This window comes from Schistocerca serialis, chromosome 2, assembly GCF_023864345.2.
Source record: "Schistocerca serialis cubense isolate TAMUIC-IGC-003099 chromosome 2, iqSchSeri2.2, whole genome shotgun sequence".
In the NCBI taxonomy this organism is placed as follows: Eukaryota; Metazoa; Arthropoda; class Insecta; order Orthoptera; family Acrididae; genus Schistocerca; species Schistocerca serialis.
In genome coordinates, this window is record NC_064639.1 from 964,445,081 (window position 1) to 964,465,080 (window position 20,000).

The 20,000-nt window shown below is 44.3% G+C and overlaps 1 protein-coding gene across 2 annotated transcripts in view; it reads right to left on the minus strand.

Annotated features, from left to right (window-relative positions):
* LOC126458354 (uncharacterized) overlaps nt 1-20,000 on the minus strand; it is a 606,831-nt gene that overhangs the window by 389,382 nt on the left and 197,449 nt on the right. The window contains exon 1 of one of the 2 annotated variants that reach the window (XM_050095324.1): nt 11,848-12,033. The exons of the other annotated variant lie outside the window; for it this stretch is intronic. The gene's annotated coding sequence lies outside the window, so the exon portion shown is untranslated. Of the gene's footprint in view, nt 1-11,847; nt 12,034-20,000 lie in introns of those variants that run through there. 2 annotated transcript variants of the gene reach the window in all.

Here is a 20,000-nt window from a genome sequence, read left to right on the forward strand (position 1 = left end):
AACAGCGTTCGCCCAATCCAGACGGTTACCATCCAAGTACTAGCCAAGCCTTACAGCGCTTAACGTCGACCATCAGACGGGAACCGGTGGTACCGCTGCGGCAGGGCCGTTGGCTACCAAGTATAAGTGCATATTCAAATGTAGTAAGTATGCGATTATGGTCAGTAATATCATGTACTATTTGATGTAATATGTTGCATCGATTCATTACGTTACTGATGCAAAGATGCAGTCTGCTGAAACAAGTAATCATACGGAAAAAAAATAAAGAGCGACACAGATTGAAAATTTCGTGTATAAATGATATAGAACCACACCTAATCTGCTGTACCTGTTCGACAGAATCGCGTATCAACGGTGCGAGATGTGTAACACCACTCCATGGCGCGGAAGACTGTTACACAGATTTTCCTATTTGCTGATGTGCAAACGTGTAGTGACTCCCTCTTGTAAAGTAGCGCGATATATTCACGGTTCGGGTTTCGGGTTCGAGTAGGTAAGAGGTATATCGTGCGCCGTTGAAGACTCGAGGGATTAGGCCATTGAGAGGCCCCAGTCGAGGGCAGTCAGGAGTGTCTTTCCGGCTTCAGCATGGGTCTGCGCCTCCGCACGGGATTATGGGAAGCACCCCCGCCGCTTGAGCACAGGCTATGAATACTTGACCACACAGCAGACTCCACACGAAACTTCCGCGGAGTGTCACGCGGAATCGCCGCACTGCCACCTTCAGCAGTCGCAAGTTTGAGACAGCGAGGTTTACGCAAGGAATCGCTGAAACACTACTGCTGTGATTTGCGGCATAATTCGGTGCGCCGTATTAGTGATACAGCACGCTGTTTCTGAGGATGATTGACGTCATTCAAGGACGAGAGTAGCTCTTAGCTATTTTCCATATCTACAATGAAGTCATGAGTAGAACACAGCAAGTGCCATAACACGATACTCCAGAAACTTCGCTCAGTGGAAGAGTAAAAACAAGCGAACACGAGTCTCGGCTTATCCGTATACACTCGACCGTTTCTGAGAAACCGACAGCCAAAGTTTCCGACGTAGATGCCTTTTAGTGCACTATCCTTCCAGCTGAAACGATGGGCAGTGGCTAATGTTGCAGCGTATTTCTTTTGCGCCCAATTTTCGATACCCTATTAGTGTTTTATTTTATTTTTCATTTTTTTATCCATGTCCGTAGAATGTTTTTCATCAAGTTAGAGGATAAAATGGTTCAAATGGCTCTGAGCACTATGGGACTCAACTGCTGAGGTCATTAGTCCCCTAGAACTTAGAACTAGTTAAACCTAACTAACCTAAGGACATCACAAACATCCATGCCCGAGGCAGAATTCGAATCTGCGACCGTAGCGGTCTTGCGGTTCCAGACTGCAGCGCCTTTAGCCGCACGGCCACTTCGGCCGGCTGTTAGAGGATACAAGAGCGTTATATTAATGGTAAAATTACAATTGGGTTTCAGGCGCCTGTAACTGATATTGAATCAAGAGACGCTACAGAAATTTTTCCGAAAATGATTTCAAATAATTTTCTCATTCATTTATTTTTTTAAATTCATGCACCAGATACACAACTAATAGACGAGTAAGGACAAAGTTATTTCAATACACAATAAAATTGTTTTCGGTGTAATTCCTGTAGTGTATCTTGATAGATAATCAATTGCAAGCGGTAGTTTTCAGAAAAGTATTCCGTTATGCACGGTTTGCCATGAAATTATTGCCAATGTTAACGACGTTTCGTTTCCGAGTGAGATTCGTACGAAGAAATGTCACTGTGGTAAACCTGCCTTCGCCTGTTCGGAAGACCTATGCTCCGCATGTTTCCCCGATCGTTATAATCTAAGGGAATGCACCAAATGTTCCTGAAGAATGAAATATCAGAATATGAGAATTTAGAAAGATTGTAATTCCTCAACATACCATACATACATATGTTATACATAATAAACGTGACAATTATTGTGAAATCCACTTGTAATTTTACAATTATTATATCGCCCTTGTATCCCCTAATTTAATAAAGAGATATTCGTGTATTAACGGTCTACGGATATGGATAAATAAATGAAAACGTTAAAAAAAAACAATAGCCGGGTTTCAAACACAGGGTGCCAAGTTAAAAAACCGCGTCGACAACCACTGAGCCACTATTTCGTCTTTGCATATTGCACAGTAAAGTACCCAGAAAATACCTCTAAAACTTTGACCATCGTTTTTCAGAGACGCTGGACTATCTATGGATAAGCAGAGACAAATGTTCGCTTATTTTGACTCCTTTTACACTGAGCTAAGTTCCTTGGAAATCAGGTGACGGCACTGACCACGTTATCGTGCGTAATATACCCTACAGCCGGCGATGTGGCCGAGCGGTTCTAGGCGCTTCAGTCCGAAACCGCGCTGCTGCTACGGTCGCAGGTTCGAATCCTGCCTCGGGCATGGATGTGTTTGATGTCCTTAGGTTAGTTATGTTTAAGTAGTTCTAAGTCTAGGGAACTGATGACATCAGATGTTAAGTCCCATAGTGCTCAGAGCCATTTGAACAATATTATACCCTACAGAAAACAATCGCGAAACCTGCGCACAGTGAAATTTGGCGTGGCAGAACTCGTTTCTTGTTATTGAGTGACAATCGGAGCCTTGACGTGAACTGTGCATTCACTGTAAACTTGGAAAATGTGCATTATGAACAGAAATTTGTCTACAGAAAGTGCGTGTTTCTTTTCCAGATGCTGTGGAAATTTGATCGAAACTTTGGAGATGTAAGACGATCTTTCTTTAAAAAGTTCCTGCACACACAGCTGTCATGCAGATAAGCTATCTACAAATAAAGTCGAAGGTTCGACGTGACAGTCAGCGGCCGCCCAAAATTAATAACCACTGCAGGAAATTTGCAGCTCGTTGCATAAACAGTCGTTCAGTCACACAAGAAATATGCGAACTTTTAAGGAACTATAATTGTACGATAGAAGTTTCAAAAGAATATCAAAAACACTACACCTGAAGCCAATTACTTTGTCTTTGAACTGTTCCTGTGCTCTGATGAAGCAGGTTTTAAGTTAAGAGTTAACAAAGGTAAGTTAAGAGTTAACAAAGGTGACTGCGAGTAATGGTGTTCCTAAAATCCACGACGTGTTACTAAGGAGGAGTTAAATGTTTCTGGAGATAGGGTTTGGGCTGGTATACGCAACGAAGAGTGATAAGCTCGTATCTTTTCGATGGGATCGTGAGTGCGGAAAGGTAATTTGAACTGCTGTGAGAAGCTTTTATTTATTACACAATATCCCTGTACTTGAAGCTGCACGGAATAATCTCATTTGGTGGCTCCACCGCACTATAGGTGAAACGTCCATACACTTTTGGATGACATTTTTCAAAAGTGGATAGAAATCACCGGGCCTCATACCACATGACTGTTACAGTGTGGGTAATACTGAAAGAAAAATATTTTCGCCACAATACCATTAAGGGGCTCCGGAACGCCCTACACTTGCAATGTTAAAATAACGTTTATAAATTACATGTTTCCTCACAAAGTATTTGAGGTAGGAAGTTGAACTTTTTACAGATTATTTATTGGAATATGGGCTACAACTTAACACAGATTTTACAAAATTTTAGTTCAGTTATTAAAGATGATTTTTTTTCAATTGTAATGAAAATTCACAACATTTTTTTGCAATTTTTATTTATATATTCAAAAATATACAGTTTTTTGGAAAAAGGCTGTGTTAAATTATGCAGAAGGTACTGTGTAACATTTACTGAAAGTTTGAAACAAATAGGTTTGGAAGATCCTTAGAAAACATGTAATTAGTATGAGAAAATAAAAGTTTTGGGAATCGAGCGACAAAGATTGGATTAACTTTTTAGTGCATTCCAGGTCCATAGGATGGATTATCTTCATCCTCTGCAAACTCCTCCTCCAGCTTCCTCTTGTTCCTCCTCCTGTTTACTCTTGCTTGTATTTCTAGACTCTTTACAGCCCTGTCTGCAGCCCGAAGGCGTTCCTTGTCTAAAGCAAGCATCGCTCGTTGTTGTGTTCGTAGATTTTGCTACCATTTTCTTCAGTTGCAGTTACTGCAACACTGTTCCAAAAGGTGGTCATGTATGAACACTTATCGCATTTCAGTTGTATTTCACTAGCAAGTCCTACGTGCTTTATTATGGAGAGTTCCTGACCAACTTCACTACAATGAATACATCTTACACAGTTTGAAAAAATTCCTTTGAGAACCGACATATCAAATATTTCATTCACATCCGATTCTCCCATAAAACATTCATAGTTTTCACTCATTGAAACAAGCTGCTTCTGTGAAGTATTTTCTTTCCCACTTTGACTGCTATAGGCAGGTGTGCTTGAGAGGTTAGGTTCACTCACTTGGTTATCGTCTTTATTGTTTACATTAATAACACATACCTTTGGCTTTCCAACATTTCTCCTTTTCTTAAAAGCCTTCAGAGGATTTCTAATAACTTTACTTTTACTCATTATTATACTTCAACAAAACAGAGACTCAAGAAACAGAATTAATTACGAATATTTTCGAGATAACGACAGAGTAAATAAACATGAAACAATCGACAATCACACCAGCGATATATATTGAACCATCACAGGTTAGCCACAACACATACTTTATCTCACATCACTAAAATGTACCTGATGAACACGGACGTTAATAATAACACCATTTGACAGCAGTTTAACAGCGCCACAGTGGGTCACGCCCATGTAGAACACATTTCAAAAAAAATTTAAAAATAGTTGTAGTCTTCGGAATTGAATAATTTATATATCTATTAAAAGGTAATAGTCTGCAGATTCAGAAAACGCAAAAAAGTAAAAATTGAACTTTTCATGATTTTGAGCCTTTCCGGAGCCCCTTAAAACCTACAGCATTCAAAGAATTTGCCCGAACTAGAATTTTAGGACAATTTTGGTAATAAAGTGGAGTTATGTGACAAGACACCTAAACGATATGTTAACCCTCTCCCCATAAAGTGGATTGGAAGGACTTAACGACAAGGTCGAGTGAAATGCCACTCGGGTAGTACGTACCATTGAGCAAGGGACCCCTCAAATACTGTGAGCGTGCCATGCTGTAAGGATACACTAGCTGGAGGTAAGATCTGAGCTATATTGCGCATGCGCTCGAAGACAAACAGGGCAGGCGCATGGTTTTCCACCCCACGTTGTGAGTAGAGGGTTAAATGTCCAGGTAACAGTGGACGACACTTTGAGCGAACTACGTTGTATAAATCATTACAGCTACCCAAACACTGTATGTTTTGTAAACTGGCTTTTGCTGCACGCTGGATCATCTTAATAGATTAGTAGTTAAGTGAGGGGATTAAAATAGTGGAAAAGGCTTGGGAGTCCACCACAATTGCTCACTATAAGATTTTAAATTTAATTAACATAACATAATATTTTAATTCAATTAACTGCTGACCTGTTAGCCACCTGAAGAGTGGCGTGCTATACTAAAGGTGTGACAAGTCTGTTCTCTCATGTGACGAGCACATCTGTTGCACTTGGGACTCTGAAGATAGAAATAATTCCTAAACGCGTCACTCTGTGATCAATAAAGTCATTCTCAACTGCTATATGACTTTTATAAGAGTAAACCAGTTCAACAACAGATCTATGCATAATGGGCATGGTAGCTCGAAGCCAGTATTGACGTTCTAATAAAACTTTTTAGAAAGTATTTATGGCTGGTTGCATTCGTCACCAACAGTCCGTAACGACCACGGAGTTGAACAGGATACAGCATGGATAAAAAAACCTTCTGCAGTTGCACCGACAGTTGACTATTATACGATGGAATGGTCCGTGTCCCAACATGTTTTTATTTATTTATTTTTGTGAGCTTGTACTTAGATTTTTTTGTTTTGCACTTTACCTTATCCCGTAAGTATACATGACGCCTGCCCGGTTGGCCGTGCGATCTAACGCACGGCTTTCCGGGCGGGAAGGAGCGCCTGGTCCCCGGCACGAATCCGCCCGGTGGATTTGTGTCGAGGTCCGGTGAGCCGGCCAGTCTGTGGATGGTTTTTAGGCCGTTTTCCATCTGCCTCGGCGAATGCGGGCTGGTTCCCCTTATTCCGCCTCAGTTACACTATGTCGGCGATTGTTGCGGAAACAAGTTCTCCACGTACGCGTACACCACCATTACTCTACCACGCCAACATAGGGGTTACACTCGGCTGGTGCGTGACGTTGCCTGGGGGGGGGGGGGGGGGGGGGAGGTCCACCGGGGGCCGAACCGCACAATAACCCTGGGTTCGGTGTGTGGCGGTGGAGGGGTGAAGTGGACTGCGGTAGTCGACGTGGGGTTGTGGACCACTGCGACTGCGGCGGGGACGGAGCCTCTCCGTCGTTTCTAGGTCCCCGGTTAACATACAATACAATACATACAAGTATACCTGACACTTTTTTACGCCATATATAGATTATCACATTAGGGCAGTGACTGGGCGAGGGACGTTTGTATGTGTGAACCGACAACCATAGCGCTGCCCGTCAACCGACGAACGGCAACAGGGCAATCCCTCGGCCAATCTGAGCGCGTGGCGCCAAGTTTCCGTAGTTTAAAAATGGTGCGTTGTCGACGTACACAACATTAGTAATTTTGGTTTGGGTTGGTATCAGCTACCCACAGTTAAAATTTCGTGACAATTTTTCCACTATATAATTGCAGGAGAGGTCCCTCACACGTAGGCGAAGACATTATGTTTCATGAAGATAGGTCCAGGTTAGAGCTCATTTTGTCCAGCTCTTTAATCATGGGAAACACACACAAACAGAACGCACGAGCCTGCCACAAGGAACTCTTCCTCAGAGGAGTTGTTTAACAAGTCCTACGTGAGCAATGATACATGCATCAACCCGCCTTAATTGTGAATCTCGGATGCGCTGATGTATCCGTGGAGTATTGGTTGGTTCAAATGGTTCTGAGCACTATGGGACTTAACATCTTAGGTCATCAGTCCCCTAGAACTTAGAACTAATTAAACCTAACTAACCTAAGGACTTCACACACATCCATGCCCGAGGCAGGATTCGAACCTGCGACCGTAGCAGTCCCGCGGTTCCGGACTGCAGCGCCTAGAACCGCACGACCACCACGGCCGGCGTGGAGTATTGCGTATGGTTTTGCAGCCTTCCATAATAAGGGCACGGAGACTCTAAGCATCTTATACTGGCGTTCCATACATAAAAGCTTTCAAATTCCCACACAGAAAAAAATTCCAGTGGGTTTCGGTCCGGAGAGCGTGGAGCCCAGACAGTTGGTCAATCTCTACCTATGTATCCCTGTAGAAACGTTGAGCATGAGCGCCATTGCTGTCCATACATCAAATGGGCATATCCCATCTCTGCATTTATGTACACTACCATTGTGCGAGCCAAGCCTTTGGTTAATTCTACGTAGTAACCCGTGTGCTTGCAGCGGTAGCACTGATCGCTGGAAAGGTTACCGTTACCTGCAAAAAAGTAATGACGTACGTCGCATGGAAACAGGGACATATGAAACAAAACACTGGCGGCGCACAATGTAACCAAACGTCATCAAGAGTTTATATTCCCTATGATTCTAATGTTCTATTCTTATGGGTTTCCCATCAATTAGTTGGAGAAAATGAGTTGTAACATGGAAACAAACCGTTTCCACGCTCACGTTCATATAACGTAATTTGTTCTTCTACGTGTCAGGAATGTGTCCTGCAGTTTATGTCGTGCATTTTTGTTACTACACTGCAAATCACACTTAAGTGAAGAAATGCTGAAATGGAAGAAATTAATGTGAGGATGACCTATTAAAAGTCCTGGAGTCTTTGAATACCCTTTCCCAACAAAATTTCACATGGTGCTATTCTGAACACCATGCCATTCTTCTTGATGCTGATCTCGTTCTCACCAAAAGCCAACTACACACTTCTGTCCACATTAAACCTACTAACAAACAGCACTACTTATATTCTGACAGTTGCCACCCTTTCCATGTCAAACGTTCCCTCCTACAGTCTTCACATTTGAGCTAAACGTTTTATTTCAGGTGAGATCTCTTTCATAATACACCGCCATTATCACCTCAGCCTTCCATTGGGCATAATTACCCCACCAGCCTATTTCAAAAGCAGATTTCCTCGTCCATCACATCCAATCCTGCTGATCCCTCCAAAAGACAACTTTGTAGCACGCCACTTGTCACTCACTTAAGTGGATAAAGGAGATTCATCGCGCCACCTTTACAATAATTCTCTGTTACTCCACTCTCTAACAGCACGCGGGAAAAAACGAACACCTACATCTTTCCGTGCGAGCTCCGATTTCCGTTACTTTATTATGATTGTTTCTCCTAAAGTAGCTCGGCGACAACAAAATATTTTCGTATACGGAGGAGAAAGTTCGTGATTGAAATTACGTGAGACGATCCTGCCGCAACGACGAACGCTCTTGTTATTATAATGTACATCCCAAATCCCGTATCATGCCCGTGACACCTTGTCCCCTATTTCTCGATAATACAAAAAATGCTGCCCTTGTGCGAACTTTCTCGATGTACTCTGTTGATCCTATCTGGTAAGGATTCCACACCGCGCAGCAGTGGCCCAAAACAGGACGGGCAAGCGCAGTGGAGGCAGTCTCTCGACTAGATCTGTTGCATCTTCTAAGTGTTCTGCCAGTAAAACGCAGTCTCTGGTTCGGCTTTCTGCAACATTCATTCTCTCTCTCTCTCTCTCTCTCTCTCTCTCTCTCTCTCTCTCTCCCCTTACATATTTTTTCTTTTCAATTTGTAGCAATCCCGCAACGACATCCTGCAGGGAATTCCAAAACAAACGGCCCCAGGACGACGGCTCGAGGCGGGATGACACTTTCTCTGGTGTGAAGGATGACCAGACCCGACCAGCGCGGCCGCAGTGAAAGGTTGATGTAACCAGTCGGAGCGACCAGCCACTACTTTCCTGCAGGGGAAAAGGGGACAACAGACCGCGCTGCCAGGCGCGGGGACTGTCTTTCCTGGGACTGCATACTCCGTGTCGTCAACGCGCCGTACCCCCCATCCCAGCTGTCTGCTATCGGCACAAACCGTAGCGCTGAACTAATTGAGTTGCGTACTGTTCATGATAATGCAATCCCAAATCTCCGACCGGGTCTTCTGATTTGGGTGCTTCACGGTTTCGCTAATTTCCTTGAGGCAACTACGGAGAAGTTATTTTCAACAAGACCAGTCTTTTTTTCCCCTGTACCATTTATCGACTTAAATTGCAAGATCTTGTCCTAGTCGGCAACGTTTCTGGGAGTCAGCAGCTAGCATTAAACAAGCCTTTCACAGACGCTGGAGTGACTATTTATTTGTGCGATTAGCTCCGCGATATGAAATCGCATTATCACGTAACATTAGACAATGGGATTGAATATCTCGAAACTGGTTATGCCAATAAGTGAATTAAGAAGTCCAAACAGTACTTGCAGAAAAGATATTCATTTGATTCCCCATTTGCGCTAGCACAGAACGTAGATGAACTTCATGTCGACTCGATGGAAACCACCACCATTCCACTTTCTTTAAATCAATAACTTAAAGGTACTAATCGCCTCAAAGCCTGGACCCCACTGCGATAGACAGACGAGGCTCTGTACTACTTCTTAACTGTGCAAAGCCGAAGAGTAACGTTATTTGTGTTACGAGAATCGGAATGCAAATGATAACTACATAAGCGACCCCCTCCCTTGCGCGCGCGCGTTGCGCAACGTAGCAACAAGATACTGGCAAAGCAATGAAGATGACGCTTATTTTAACATTACCTCAATTCTGCGTCGGTGGTTGATAGAGCCGGCCAGGGTGGCCGAGCGGTTCTAGGCACTACAGTCTGTAACCGCGCGACCGCTACGGTCGCAGGTTCGAATCCTGCCTCGGGCATGGATGTGTGTGATGTCCTTAGGTTAGGTTTAAGCAGTTCTAAGTTCTAGGGGACTGATGACCTCAGAAGTTAAGTCGCATAGTGCTCAGAGCCATGGTTGATAGAATCCGACAGTAACACAAAATGGACAATTTCTGAATGTCGACAACCATCAAGACACTGTTTTCGTTTTTTGTTAATTTTTTATAATCAGTTACCACCGTGGTTTTACTGCAAATATTTCAAAATAATATTTGCTGTTTCAATCACAGGTTACTAATATTTATTAGAACGACGCGTTACGGCAACTTATTGCTACCATCAGATGTATTATATGTAGATCTAGACTAACCTGAAATGTGATGACTATTATTTGTTAGGGGTGCCAGTAAGTTTGTGTACCGAAAATTAACCCTGTACAGAAAGAGTCAACATGTTGCTCTAAAGCGTCCTGATGGTAAATTGGTAGAGTGTGACTAAAGCAGCAGAAATTTAATAAATTTTAATAAAATCGCTGATCTCAATTTCATACATGTGGATAAATGTTACTGCATATAGTATCTCATACGGTGGAAATCGAATGAGAACTAATGGACCACTGATTGCATATACACAGATCGAAAGTTTTAATTACTCCTGGTCGCTTCAGTGATCTCCAGGAAGTTTTAATCACGCAACAAATCCCAAACGGCACAGAGATGCAACGTTTATGTGAACCTGCAGTTTTAAGATGCTTCTCTATCCGCTCTATATATGACAGTAATTCAATGAATCATTGATTTCTGGAAAGCATGTGTCATTCATAGCCAGATGTACGATGATCTTTTGAAATGTACAATATATGACGACCGAGATTCTGGGTTTTTGTTTGTTGTTCCATGACTGATCACTCGCAACGGGAAAGTTGGGAATGTGCTTTCGAGTTCCGAGCTGACACAAAGTTTTAACATCCTTCAGTACCAATCAAGAGTCAGCATGAATATCGATTAAAAAGACTGCTATGCTCTTAGCTTTTATTTTCGATTGGTGCTTCAAGTCTTGTCGGCAGTAAGCTATTGTGAGAGATGAAGACTATAGAAGCTGGTCGTGGCACCATTGAACAAACTGCCTTTGCCTTAGCATGTAATAAGTTCGTAAAGCACGGGATGTTGACTGCCACGAAGCCACCGGCGGCTACCGAAGCGCTTTACGCCTGACGCCGTGGAAGCCCTGGCGGTGAAGAATGTCACTACGTGTGCGACAGTTAACGTGCTAAATCGGAATGGCAGAAGCGGAGTCTGTGACATTGTCTTTCGCAATACTAATTCAGCGTTGAGCATCATATTGACAAATGTCAACGGGAGAGCGGAACGTGTGTGCCACGCCATTTTGTACATAAAACATGACAGTTGTGTCAGGTCTGCACCCAAATCCAGATTTTTTGCTTTCCACTATTCGGGCTCTAGATCCGGTTTGGCAAAAATTTCTGTCAGGTGAAGATATTTGAATTACAGAGCAAGGACGGATTTCGTTGCTACGATTTCATCCTCAAGTATTCACTCATTTGATTTCGGTGGATCTAATTAAGAGTCACATAGCAGTTGTTACGCGGTGTCTAAAAGTAAACAAACACTTGTTGACACTGCGGCATACAAATGCATGTTTTTTTAATGATGAAAGTACGTATGGTAAAGTTCACCAGTTTCATACAATTAGCGGAGTACGTCAGTTATGGAGGTAAAAAGCTTGATACAGTGCTTAATGCTTCATGACTTATGGTCTAGTAAGATAATATGACTCGATTACGCCGAGCAGACTATCGGAAATGTACTGCGGCTTTCTAGGCCGTCATATCCTCTTTTTTTCATCCCATTCAATAGCTTTTGCGTCTTCAAACTGCAAGAGAAGCACAGTTGTTCCCATTGGCAGAACACTTGTTTGCACTCACCAGGACAGCGTCACGTCATGGCGTCTCACAAGTGAAGCTTGAGCGCAGCACACATCCAGAGTCCCCAGGGTCAGGCACCACAAACACACAGTCCTGCCCGCGGTTTCGCTCGCACCCAGAGTCGGGCACACGCACCGGAAAACACAGAGCAAACGGCGGTGCGGACTCTTTCGGCCGGCCCGTGCACCTGCGCGCAGACAACTGTCACACGCGGCCCCTACGCCGCCCGTTCGGGCGACGGTGGCGCAGCTGCGGGAGCGCCGCGAAGCTCGCGCCCGGCGTCCCACCTGCCGGGTAGCCAGAAGCCAGAGGCAGCGGCGGCGGCGGCGGCAGCGGGCTCCGGAGAAAGTTCGCAGCCCTGGGAGAAAGGTGGCCCCGGCCGCCGGTCACTGGCATTTGCCGACCCGCCGCCCGCGCGCGATCGTCTGCCCGCTGGTCTTTGGGCTCGCCGACAAGAGTTTGCGTCGGACAAAAGGGCAGCGGGAAGTGCACACTACTGGCAAGACGGCGCGCGTGGCACGGTTCCATCTTGGCACCGCGAGCGGAGAGTCATCCACCTCCTCATTCGAGTCAGCGCGCCGGCGAGTGCATGAGTTGGCGCCGGTCGGGCAGGCCTTATTTTTAGAACCTGACGGCTGGCTGGGGGACTGCGATAGTGAGCGCACTTGGCGCTTTGTCGATAACGGACAAGGTAGAAGCAGTTTACATGAAAGTTTCCTGGCTGCGATACCGATGCTCTGTTTCTACCCTGAGAAAGGCCGCAACAATCGCGGTCGAACCTTCGTTTGCTTTGAGTGACAGTTGTTTTCTCAAAATGACGCGACACCACACACGGAAGACTAAGACTGGCCGCGGTGGAAGATGCAATTTGTAGAGGTAAGCTACGTAGCTGTTTCAGGTTGAATACTTAACACTTTAGGAGGTGGTAGTTCTAACAACCCTACCACAACAAAGGTCAAAATTTAATAATGATTGTGGTGTTGCTCACGCTGCTAAATACTGCATTTTCGGGCAACAATAAAGTTATTATGTGGCAGGTGTCATTGGAACACAGTTAATAAAGTCATTTATGTAATAATGAATTAACTAGGCACTCATCTTTTCGTGTTTCCGACGCTGGTCTCGTTGTAAAATCATGGCTCATTCGTCGAAAATCTAGGTGGTGATGATTCCAAGCTCGGATGCAAAGAGGCCTAAGTTTTATTCTGCTATATTCAAAAGTTTTGTAGATGCGCTTCACAAACCATTCTTGGAGATTAAACCTTTCAAAGTTAGCACAATGCTGATGTAAAATAATAATCAGCACTCCGAATTTAAGTTACACTTCCTTTTTACTGCTTTTGTTGCAATATCACGTAACACACAAAACATCACTTCACAATACAAAACATACTTGAAAACATCTTCCTCACTGTTAAAGTTCACATTTTATAAGCTGACTACAATATGCGTCTTTCCAACATGACGTCCCAGACTTGACTTTTTCAAGGTCCGACTCTCTAACTACTTACGCGCCCAAAAATCAAGAGTTACAAGTACGTCAAAGATCATAGTGACAAAAGAAAACATACACATACGAATAATATCATTGCAATATAAACACATCGATGTATCAAAGTACCTCTACATTAATGAAATCAAATCTGAATGTTGTCTCAGAAATATGTCAGCTACTTTACAGAAACAAATTAGAATATTGCTGGTATCGAGAGGTTGAGTTGAGGTGCCGTAATGGTTACGTAATTCAAGTACCATTACATAGTACAAGAAAGAATACTAGAAATAACACCTACCGGGTGATCAAAAAGTCTGTATAAATTTGAAAACTTAATAAACCACGGAATAATGTAGATAAAGGGGTAAAATTTGACACACATGCTTGGAATGACATGGGGTTTTATTAGAACCACCCCATATTGCTAGACGCGAGAAAGTTCTCTTGCGCGCGTCTTTGGTGATGATCGTGTGCTCAGCCGCCACTTTCGTCATGCTTGGCCTCCCAGGTCTCCAGACCCCAGTCCGTGCGATTATTGGCTTTGGGGTTACCTGAAGTCGCAAGTTTATCGTGATCGACCGACATCTCTAGGGATGCTGCAAGACAACATCGGACGCCAATGCCTCACCATAATTCCGGACATATTTTACAGTGCTGTTCACAACATTATTCCTCGACTACAGCTATTGTTGAGGAATGATGGTGGACATATTGAGCATTTCCTGTAAAGAACATCATCTTTGCTTTGTATTACTTTGTTATGCTAATTATTGCTATTCTGATTAGATAAAGCGCCATGTGTCGGACATTTTTTGAACATTTCTTATTTTTTCTTTTTTTGGTTCTAATCAAACCCCATGTCATTCCAAGCATGTGTGTCAATTTGTATCTCTCTATCCACATTATTACGTGATTTGTTCAGTTTTCAAATTTATACTGACTTTTTGATCACCCTATATATTCCAATCATCTAAGAAGGTGAAAGAGTTGCTGTGCCCAATTAAGTACAGTCCCGACCACATGGTTCAAAATGGTTCAAATGGCTCTAAGCAGTATGGGACTTAACATCTGAGGTCGTGTCAGTCCCCTAGACTTAAAACTACTTAAACCTAACTAACCTAAGGACATCACACACATCCATGCCCGGGGCAGAATTCGAACCTGCGACCGCAGCAGCCGCGTGGTTCCAGACTGAAGCGCCTATAACTGCTCGGCCACCTCGGCCGGCTCGACCACATGGTCCCTGGGATTTACGATAGGCGTTCCATACAGATTTACAGTTTATTTTTTCTACCCATCATTCATGGTGCGCTATCTGACTTATCGATACAGCTGCAGGTATATGCGGCATGGAAATCACTACAAACATAAATCCTTCCACAGTACAACCCAAGTTGCGAACTGTTGTTGTTATGTGTGAACCGACCAGGAGTGTGACCAAGGACAGCTCTGGACGACGTAGGGTTTCTGTTAAAAGAGAGCGTAAACACTGCAGGTATTTACATCTACATCTACATGGATACTCTGCACATCACATTTAAGTGCCCGGCCGAGGGTTCATCGAACCACCTTCACAGTTCTCTATTATTCCAATCTCGTATAGCGCGCGGAAAGAATGAACACCTATATCTTTCCGTACGAACTCTGATTTTCCTTATTTTATCGTGGTGATCGTTCCGCTCTATGAAGGTCGGAGTCAACAAAATATTTTCGCATTCGGAGGAGATAGTTGGTGATTGGAATTTCGTGAGGAGATTCTATCGCAACGAAAAACGCCTTTCTTTTAACGATTTCCAGCCCAAATCCTGTATCATTTCTGCGACACTCTCTCCCATATTTCGCGATAATACAAAACGCGCTGCCTTTCTTTGAACTTTTTCGATGTACTCCGTCAGTCCTATCTGGTAAGGATCCCACACCGCGCAGCAGTAATCTAAAAGAGAACGGACAAGCGTAGCGTAGGTAATCTCCTTAGTAGGTCTGTTACATTTTCTAAGTGTTCTGTCAATAAAACGCAGCCTTTGGTTAGCCTTCCCCACAACATTTTCAATGTGTTCTTTCCTTACCTAGGTATTTAGTTGAATTTACGGCAGTTAACTTTTCTAAATCGTTTAGCAGTTTGTTTTGTTCTTCTGATGACTTTATCAGTCGATAAACGACAGCGTCTTCTGCAAACAACCGAAGACGGCTGCTCATATTGTCTCCCAAATCGTTTATATAGATAAGGAACAGCAAAAGGGCCTTTAACACTACCTTAGGGAACGCCAGAAATCATTTCTGTTTTACTCGAGGACAAGTGATTGGTTTCAGTGCGTCCAGAGAGTGGACCGCCACAGAAAGGATTCTCGGAACACGACAGTGCTCGTCCCCAAACGAGTAACAAAACTAGGCTTGCCATAGCTGAAATGGAATTTCAGGCACAGCCACACCCACCGTATTCTCGTCACTTGTCCTCTTCTGATTACCACCGATTCGGAGCTTTGCAGAACCTCCGCGCGGATATCGTTTCGCAGACATCCAGGAACTGCGACCAGCTAACCTCAGGCGCGACAGACTCCGCAAAAGTGCTTTGAGGATGGCTAACGGAAGCTATAGGGGCCAAATCAGGAGAATTCGGTGGGTGTGGCAGTACCTGGAACACCATTTCAGTAGTGGCAACCGTGTTTTTCCACTCGTATGGAGACAAGCGTTATCGTGCTGGAAGAGGACTTTTCGTACTTGTGCACACACTCCATGCACTGCCACCAATCGTCTGTAAATATCCGCAGTCTTTGCACCCTCCTTCCAGGGAAACCACGTCGTCCAGAATTCTACTTGACCATAATATCCTAGGTTGTCCACTGACGTAATGACGGCAGCTGGGAAAATGGTCTGTACTGTCGACGGATTACAGTCCTCTAGTGATGGTGCTGACACCTATGATCAGACCAAAGTACATACTTAGTCCTGTAATGATGAGTTAGCTGGCACACCATGAGTGTTAGGGAAAAATAAAGTGCAAATAAATGTGGAACGCCCCACGTGAGCGTCTGCGAGTGCGGAAGCAACTGAATTGGTTAGGTCTACCCGCGCCGATTCCGGCCGCTGCACAGAAAATCGACAGAACACTAAAATTCGCGTACTTCAGAAATCAGCAGTTGTTGAGCACAGCCTCACGAACAAACACAAGATTCTGTTTGATGAAGCGCAAGTTTTCTCCTGCGATTATGTTATTAAAGAGACTGGAAATTAGAATGTGCGAGAACCGCTCCAACGGGGACAGCGGACACGATCTTAGCGATGTGTGGTAGTGAAATATCGATGCAGAGAAGAAACGGATAAGTTCGCCGAATTGTTTACGCTCCTGGGGCAGCGGTGACGAATCAAAAGCCGTTCATGGGTTACGTAAGGGCACCACAGCAGCAGCCACTACAGTCAGCTGCTCATGACAAAGAAGATGGTGGTAATCAGCAAAAGCTTGAGCTCTTTGTCCAGACCTGACGTGGTAAGAGATCCAAGAGTGTTTTATTCAGGAATTAGTAGAGACTAATACAGTTCAAATAAAGCATTCCATATAACATCTGTCGTGATTTTGTTGGTTAGAGAGAGACAATGAACAGGCAAAACATTACCACCATTGCCCACCGTGATATTAGATGCTGCCTGGGGGCGTTACAGGCACGTGACGCAGTAGCAAAATTATGTAAGCGGAGCAGACGCGGACGGGGGATCAAAATGGCTCTGAGCACTATGGGACTTAACATCTGAGGTCATCAGTCCCTTAGAACTACTTAAACCTAACTAACCTAAGGACATCACACACATCCATGCACGAGGCAGGATTTGAACCTGCGACCGTAGCGGTCACGCGGTTCCAGACTGAAGCGCCTAGAACCGCTCTGCCACACCGGGCACGGGGGATCAACCCAGCGAAGATATTCGCTGCAAATGGGGAAATCCATTGAGATAAGCGACTGTGACAAAGGGCAGACTATTATTACGCATAGTCTGTGAACTAGTATCTTGAGCCGGCCGGTGTGGCCGTGCGGTTCTAGGCGCTTCAGTCCGGAACCGCGTGGCCGACACGGTCGCAGGTTCGAATTCTGCCTCGGGTATGGATGTGTGTGATGTCCTTAGGTTTAAGTAGTTCTAAGTTCTAGGGGACTGATGACCACAGATGTTAAGTCCCATAGTGCTCAGAGCCATTTGAACCATTTTTAGTATCTCGAGAACGGCGAAGCTGGTCGAATGTTTTCATGCTACTGTCGTAGATAGAAGGACAATGAAACTACCACTAGGCGCTAAATGGTTGGGCGCCCAAGACTCTTCACAGAACGTGGTGTTCGGAGGTTTGTCTGCTCTGTTAAGTAGGTGATCTGTGACATCTCTGCCGAAAGAGCGCAAGTGTTTCGGAGCGTACCGTTCACCGTACAATGTTGACAATGAAGCTCCGCAGCAGACCACCCCTACATGTTCACATGATGACCCAAGGACATCGTCAATTACGACTGCAGTGGGCATGGGACCATTCGACCGTCGATCAATGGAAATATGTAGGCTCTTCGGGTAAATCACATTTTTGGCTACACTAGGTCGATAGTCCCGTCTCTATAAACCCCGTCATTGAGGTGAATGGCGGCTCGAAACCTGCAGCACGCCACGGACAAAGGGTCGTGGGAGCAATATTATGCCGCGGGAGGTATTGTTGCGTGGGACCTGTGGTAGTACGACAGCTGTGAACCACCTGCTTCCCTTCGTGCTTGATATCTTCCCCGACGGCTATGTCGTCTCTCAGCAGTATAATCTTCCGTGTCACGGAGCCGGAACCGTTCAACAGTGGTTTGAGGAGCATTGTAGTGAACTCGCGATGACGTCTTGGCGACCACGTTCGCCTGATGTAAATCCTATGGCACCCATCTGGATCGCTATCAGGCGCCCCACCACGTACGCAGACAGCGGCCTGTAATCAACGCGAATTACATGATCTGTGCGCAGACATTTAACGCCACGTCCACCAGTGATGGACCTAGGACACTCAGAATCAGTGACGTACTTCGGTCCAAAGACGAACAAACAAGCTATTAAGCAGGTGGCTCATCAGTGTAAGTTTCCATTTGGTGTTTAGGCACGCCAGTTGCTATGAGCTTATGCATCGATTGTTGAAAATGGTTCAAATGGCTCTGAGCACTGCGGTACTTAACATCTGAGGTCATCAGTCTTAAACTACTTAAACCGAACTAACCTAAGACCATCACACACATCCATGCCCGGGGTAGGATTCGAACCTACGATCGTAGCAGTCGCGCAGTTCCCGACTGAAGCGCCTAGAACCGTTCGACCACCACGGCCGGCCATTCATCGATTGTCATTTTTGTTTTTTGGTTGTGAAGCTGAGCTGTACTTAACTCTGATTTGTTGGCCAATTCTGCTGTCGTTTTATGCATGCAGCACGTTTTCACAAGAATAACATCTCCGTGGAGGAGATGAAGGTAGATGATTGAAATTTTGTTGATCGGTGAGCAAATGCCGATTAATCCCACGAATACTGTTTACTGTTGAAGCCGGTATCACTTGTGATAGGATCAATAACGCTTGCAATTCACATCGGTGGTCCGACGAAAACCCTCGTGCGTTCATGAAGATTTATTTTCAAGAACGCTTCTCTGAAAGTGTGATGTTGTGGTATGATGGACAATCAGATAAATGGGCTTCTTGTGTTTCCATAACGTCTTTCAAGGCCTCGTTACCTACACGTGCTTTGAAACGAGCTTCCAGCTTTATTGGAAGAGACTCCTTTGGCTACAAGAATGAGTACGTTCTTTCAGCAGGTTCTAGTCGTCAGGTGACGCATCGACTAATCCTAACATTCCTTGAACGATGGATTAACAAAAGTAGTCGCGTATCTTATCCATCAAGGTCCCATGGCCTTGCCAAAGTGGTGCTTGTACATATGGGGAACGTGGATCCCAGAACATACACTTTTGCACTGTCACCGATACAGAACACACCAGACACCAATGCAGTACAAAAATGACCTGATACGGGCAATAAGAAGGTTCAAATGGTTCTGAGCACTATGGGACTTAACTTCTGAGGTCATCAGTCCCCTAGACTTAGAACTACTTAAACCTGACTAACCTAAGGACATCACACACATCCATGCCCGAGGCAGGATTCGAACCTGCGACCGTAGCAGTCTGGGGCCCATTAACACTGACTCGTATTGGAAGAGCAAGCTTCCATCTTCATATTCACAATATCACAATAATAAGAACATCTCAACGAATAAAACTATACGCCAGTTCGTTAAAAATAGAAAAAGTATTTCAGACTAAATTTAGTAATTATTACCAACTGATTTGTGTTTTTATTCGTTCTGATTGCAGGTGGGTGGGTGGGTGGGAAGGAGGTGGTGGTGGTGTCTAAGAATTACTAATTAACGTCTGTATATCTTTCTTTTCTTAATAAAAATGTTTAGTATGTAAGCATATGTACAAATTAACTTGCGACGTGAGTGTAGAATGACTCGTTCCACATCACTACGATGTATCGTGCAAAATTAACACTGGAACACGAAACTAAGTAACTACTGATGGCGTGAATCTGAAGATTTGAGCTTTTTCTCCAAAAACGTGTCAGTTTTAATGTGATCAAGTATTATAAATGCGATGAGTCGAAT